Raw genomic sequence first — 6,812 nt, 5'->3', positions numbered from 1 at the left:
TGCTTTCATTACCACAGTTAACTATATTCTAAGCTAAAGCTTCTTAGAGAATAGTAGATGGATTATTTCCCACAACTGACTGTCATGGCACCAAAATGTCAAAGGTGAGCACACTCTACTTAAAATCTCTTTAGATTCAACGGTCTTGAATTTTTAAGTTGAGCAGAGATTTCTCCCTACAATATCTACAAAAGAATCACACTGTTACCTGAAGAAAAGTTTGGGGGTGGGGAGTTCTGACCCTTTTGAAATTTATTAAGGCATGACTGATATACCAAACATTACACACTTTTGATGCATCTAGACATATTCACACATTCATGATATCATCACCAAAATCAAGAAATTAAGCAGGGGCCAGCACTGTGGCATAGGGGGTAAAGCCATTGCCTGTAGTGCCAGCATCCCATATGGGCACCAGTTCTAGTCTTAGCTGCTTCTCTTCCAATCCAGCTCTCTGATATGGCCTGGGAAATCAGTAGAAGATGGCCCAAGTTCTTGGGCTCCTGCACCAATGTGGGAAGACATGGAGGAAGCCCCTGGCTTTGGACTGGTGCAGCTCTGGCTACTGTGGCCAAATGGGGGGTGAACCAGCCAATAGAACACCTCTGTCTCTCTTTTTGACTCTCCTTCTCACTCTGTGTATCTCTGACTTTCAAATAAAAAATCTTTAAAAAAAAAGAAATTAAACATATGATCTATGTTAACTCTCTTTAGAAGTACACATGTAAGGTTCTAAGAAGACCCAAAGAGACCCAATTAGCCAGAATTGTAGCACAGCCAAGCCTCAGCCATTCTCTACAATAACCCAGAATATTTCTGGTTAGATTCAAGTATTCCTTCAGAGTTTTCATGAGAAGAGATCTTCTTATTTGAGGCCATGAGATGAGGACCATCCAAAATAAAGTAAGTCTCTGGCAAAAAGAAAACCTCGGAGTCAGGAGGAAAAAAAAATAGGATTATTACATATGAATTTTCAACCAGTTATTTGAATGTATTCCTCATTTCTAAATTATGCCTGCCTTCTAGCTCCATCCATTCATAAGGAAACTCCAATTTACAAACAGCACTGGGGACCACATCTCCTTAGATGAACAAGAAAACACATGTCACAATATGATATCCAGAATATTTTAAATTTCCCAGTTGGTCTTGGATTTCTGCTAAAGTTGGAGAGAATTCCCCTAAGAGTCCGTATAAGCAAGGCTTACTCATCAATGAAGGCATGATAGAATGGCCTATTGCATTCAAAGAGGTATACTTCCACTTCAATACTGGATATCAACAGAAAGATCTGAATAAACTCCTCAAATCAGATATAGTGTGAACCCTTTAATTTAGTAGTAAACCCACTTTTCACATGTTGTCTGTGTACTCTGTGGTATTTCTTATATATATTCTGATTAACTGCCTGTTAAAAGATCAAGTTTGTTTGGGGAAACTCTGAAAGACACTGGCACAGGCAAACATATCTTGGAAAAAAACCCAGAAGCAAGGCAATCAAAGCCAAAATTGACAAACGGGATTACATACATCAAGCTGAGAAGCCTCTGCTCTGCAAAAGAAACACTTGGCAAAGTGAACAGGCAACTGACAGAATTATAAAATTGATAAAAGATTAATATCCAGGATCTATAAAGAGCTCAAGAAACTCCACAACAACAAACAATTCAGTTAAGAAATAAGCAAAGGATTTCAACACACATTTTTACAAGGAGAAAATTCAAATGGCCAACAGTCACATGAAAAAATGCTCAGGATTACTAGCCACAGGGAAATGCAAATCAAAACCACAAAGAGGTATCACCTCACCCCAGTCAGAATGGCTTTCATACAGAAATCAACAAACAATAAATGCTGCCAAGGATGTGGAGGAAAATATACCATAATCTACCATTGGTGGGAATGTAAACTGCTGGTATATCCATTGTGAAAGACAGTATGGAAATAACTCAGAAAGCTGAAAACAGATATACCACACAACCCAGTATCCCACTCCTGGGAATTTACCCAAGGGAAATGGAATCAGCCTATGAAAGAATTATCTCTGCCCTATGTCCACTGCAACTCAATTCACAGTAGCTAAGATAGGAAATCAATCCAGATGTCCATCAACTGATGACTGGATAAAGAAATTATGGTACATATACACTGCAGAACACTACCCAGCCATAAAAAGGATGAAGTCCTGTCTTTTGCTAAGAAAATATATACACCGGGAAGCCATTATACTTAGTAAAATAAGCCCATTCCAAAAAGACAAATACCATGTTTTCCATGATTTGTGGTTAACTAATAGAGCCCCAAAAATGTAATGTATAGGAGTGAAATTGTCATTTTGAGATTTAATGATTGTTTAGAACACTTGTCACTACTGTTGAGGAACAGTGTTGTTTTTCTTCTTACTATTTGTTGAACTATTTTCTGAGTGTAGGGTTAATCTTATGAGTATAAAGTAAATGAAATTAGATCACTGTAAAAATTAAGAAGGAATAAGAGAGGAAGGAGGATGAAGGGTGGGAGCTTGGCCAGGAGGGAGTGTGGAAGAGGAAGCATCACTATGTTCCTAAGTCTGTATACATGAAATTTGTGTATCTTAAATAAGAATTTTTAAAAAGATCCAGTTTGAATAAGCCATTGTTTTTAAATCTGGTCTATTTAGTCTTGCAGCACTTGAGTGAATAAAATGAACAAAGTAATGAATACATAGAGTTCAAACACAGACATACCAATACCAAACATATCTCCCCATGTGTCTTGAAACTCTTAGCCATGCATGCTAAGAATCTTTCTTGTGTACTGACACACTATAAACACAAGTAGATTATGAACTGACACACCATGCACTTCTTTGTAGACACTATTTCCATTGTCCTGGAAGTTGTACACACCATTCAGTCCTCAACCTTTGTTCAACTAAGCATCTCTAAGCAATGATTTATGCCATCCTAGGCATAACTTGGACTATCCTAGGTAATTCTGTAGGCCATTTATATAACAAGTGTACTTGCAGCCCTAATGTGTTAATTTATGGAATAAAGTGCTCTACATGGCCTCTGAAGCCCAGAAATGGATTAAACACAATCCACAGTTCATAAAACACATTTCATTTCAGTATTGGCCTACATATTTTGTGCAGTCACATTTGGTGGTATGAAGACTTATCACAACCTTAGGTTCTTTTACCTACACTTAAATAAGTCTTATACCCAAGCAAGGATGAGGACATGGTAAAAAGATGAAGACAATTCAAAAAGTTAGGAGCAGTTTAATGGCATAATAGAGAGGCACCTTACTCCTCTAGTCTAGAGGAAGATAGTTTTAAAAAGAGGGAGAGAGCAATCTCAGAGAACCCTTAGTTTTTTAGGATGGATTAGATGGTTATTAACATCACTTACAAAACTGTCTTGAACTTAATGGAGCTTATGTTGAGAGAGCATATTTATATTTTTTATTGTTCTCTTATAGTTCCATTTTGCCATGAACATTGTGATGTCTCCAACTCTTGTAGAATTTGCTGATTTTTCACCTTCAATTATGGCTACATTTGCTTATTTCTAGGCAAGCTGGTTTACTGAGAATATTTCCATAGTTGTTCCTTCTGATAAACTGATACATTCATCAACATAAAATAACCTTTCTGGTTTCTTACAACCATTTTTGACTTAAAGTCTGTTTTATCTGAAATTAGAACAGCTGCCTCAGCTCTTCCAAGAACATTCAGGATAGTTTCTCGTTATTTTCTCAGTTCCTACCAGACACATAATGTAAGATGCAACTTAACACAAGATTCTAGTGTGATTTGATACTACATAAACTCCAAAAGCAGCAGCAGGGAGGGTGCACCAAGAGGTGGTTGCCGTGGCCAGGCCATGCTGAGAGGGGCACATGGCATGCTAACCTCAGTGCTGTGGGTGTCTAGGGTGCCTGCATGAGACAAGGTCACAGCCCCCAGCAGATCAGAGCAAAAGGGCAGGGCAGATGCCCAGCATTTTTCCACACAACCCTGCTGGAGTTTCTGGTGTGCCCTCTCTCCAAGAAGCTGCTCAGATATGAAGCATTAATCAATGACATGTGTAATGAATGCTGAGAAAACCTATCCAATCACTGACAGGATTCCTAACTTCATGCCACAGGCAGCAAGGACAACCCAAAAAATAAAGAAACAGAGCAGCAATAGATCATACTTTTTAAAAAACACACCTACATTTTCTCAATACCATATTCCTTTTAAAACAAGCTGACAGGTAATAAGTTCAAGAGAATGTTTCTGTCTCTTCTTATGCTGATAATCCTTATTCCACTGACTTCTCCAGCTGGACTTAGGGGGAAGAAAATGTCCCACAGGCTATCTCAGTACCACCAGCCTCTGCTTCTACAGTTTGTTCCTGTCAAATCCCATAGCAGTCCATGTGTTCTTGCACCTTTAGACTTGGATGGGCATTAAACTCTTCAGGCCTAGCTAAGGCAACCAGAGTCAAGGTGGTATACAAATTCATGACATGTCAGGCATTCATCTCTTAAAGTTCTACTTGGTAGAAATACTGGAGCTCACTAATTGAGAAAACCAATTATCATGTTCATCTTGATGCAATGACAAGAACACAATGCAATTTCTCTGACACTGTGGTTAAAAAATAAAAAAGAATAACCTGAATCCAATCTTCTATCTATCAAAGCAGTCTGAAGAACATTTTACAAAATTCTATGAAATAATGACTTCACCTTCAAAGCAGTCAAGGTCATGAAAAACAAAGGCTGAGAAACCATTCTGTTCAGTACTTAAATAACATGTTTTCTAGGAAAGCAAACAAAAGCAACTAAGTATACACAATGTCTGGGAGTAAACAGAACCCATAGCATTTCACGATAATTAAAATTTTAATAGCCCAAAGAAAGAACCAACCCATGGAGAGCTATGCCACTTTCAAAGAGGAAGAATTAACTTGAAAAACATGCCAATTTTCCCAAAATTGACTTCGGAAATCAGCGTAGTTTAAGTCAGCAGCCACGTACCTTCCTGGACCTCCATTCTTGCCACGTGTGCAAGGGAAGATGTCAAAGGCAGACCACAAGCAGGAGCTGGCCACTGGACAAGGAGCAGCCATTCACACCTGGAGCTGCTGTGCTTCCCGGAGCTCCACCCTAGAGCCTAGAAAAGCCCCACCTGTGGAAAGGGCCTCCCTCTCTAGTCTTGCTATCTGAGCCCCAGAGCTCAACCTCAGGCCCTACCCCCCACCACACAGATGTGGTCAGCCACACCCCCGGGCCAGGTGCTGCTCACACGCAGGCTCCCGCTCAGTGCCCAGGGAGTGAAATGGGTCTGGCATCATGGCCCAGGCCTAGCGTTCTCAGCTCACCACAGTATTGCCTGGAAGCCCCCCCCCCCACCTCCCAGTCCTCCACTGACCCAGGCCAAGCCCATTCCCTTACTCAGAAGCAAACCAGCAGACCTCTGCTGGGGGCTGTAGGAACTGGTAGAGACCACCTCAGGCCAGAACTCTGCCACAGAGGCTGCCATCTGGGACCTCCCACACCGACCAGAAACAGAAGCTCTGGGTGCCTACTCACTTTGGCCAGAAGCGGAAATGCAGGGCAGCCCTCCCAGGGCCAGAAATGCAACCGCCAGGCATGCATTTTACCTGCCACCAGGGGTCCAGTGTGTGAGCAGCAGATGGGAGGCAGGGCTGCTGCTTGATTGTGACCTACCCTCATGGGGCCCTTTCTTCCCCCAGACCCACACCACAGACATGTTTTGATTGTTACCAGCTGTGGGAAGCTGCGCAGGAGAGCTCCTGGCTGCCACAACGAAGAATTACCAGTAGACCCGTGGTTGGGAAAGACTGCAGAGGGGCCGTTAAGTCTCCGATATTCTGAATAAAATGGAAATGGTTCAGAATTCAACAAAAACAAGACTTGTTTATGGGGTCTAGGGTCACCCCAAAGTGAAATACGCACAGTGTTAAGTCACTTTTTCCTATTTTAGGGAGTAGATGACTGGACAAGAAACAGGTGAATCCAGTCACAGCCAATGAGCAGATTCCTACCACCCTTTAATAAATCCTCTTTAATAGGGAGTGGTGTGAGGGACCGGTACGGGGGCATAGTAGACTGAGCCTCCGCATGCAGTGCTGGCATCCCATATGGGTGCTGGTTTGAGTCCAGGCTGCTCTTCTTCTGATCTAGCTCCCCACTATGGCCTGGGAAAGCAGTGGAAGATGGCCCAAGTCCTTGGGCCCAGGCAGCCATGTGAGAGACCTGCGAGAAGATCATGGCTCCTGGCTTCGGATCAGGCCAGCTCTGGCCAAAGTTCGTCTGGCGAGTGTAACAGTGGATGGAAGACTCTCTCTCTTTCACAAGCACTCTCTCTCTCTGCCTCTCTGTAACTCTGCCTTTCAAATAAATAAATCTTTTTTAAAAATTTTTCATGGAATAATTGAATTATACGTTTAGGGGCAGATGTTGTGATGCAACAGGTTGCACCACTGATTACAACTGCATCCCATATGGAGAGTGCTAGTTATAGTCCCACAACCTTCACTCCCACTGCAGCCTTCTGCTAATGCATCCAGCGAGGCAGCAAATGATGGCCCTAGTGCTTGGCCCCTGCCGCCCACATGGGAGAACTGGAGGGAGTTCCTTGCTCCCAGCTCTGCCTCGCCCAGTTCTGGTTGTTGCAGGCATTTGAAGAGTAAATCAGAAGGTGAGAGTTATTCTCTCTCTCTCTCTCTCTCTCTCTCTCTCTCTCTGTGTGTGTGTGTGTGTGTGTTGCTCTCAGTCCCTTTCTCCTTAAAGTAGAGGAAAATAAACAT

General features: G+C 42.1%; 1 pseudogene; it reads left to right on the top strand.

Annotated features, from left to right (window-relative positions):
* The first annotated feature begins 4,264 nt into the window (after nt 1–4,264).
* LOC149121417 (phosphatidylinositol N-acetylglucosaminyltransferase subunit Y-like) lies at nt 4,265–4,466 on the top strand (annotated as a pseudogene).
* Nucleotides 4,467–6,812: the final 2,346 nt, after the last annotated feature.

Source organism: Oryctolagus cuniculus, chromosome 16 (genome assembly GCF_051225735.1).
Source record: "Oryctolagus cuniculus isolate XC-2025 breed Fujian yellow rabbit chromosome 16, ASM5122573v1, whole genome shotgun sequence".
Lineage (NCBI taxonomy): Eukaryota > Metazoa > Chordata > Mammalia > Lagomorpha > Leporidae > Oryctolagus > Oryctolagus cuniculus.
The sequence above is the reverse complement of the archived record's forward strand: the minus strand, read 5'-3'. Positions and strand labels throughout refer to the sequence as shown.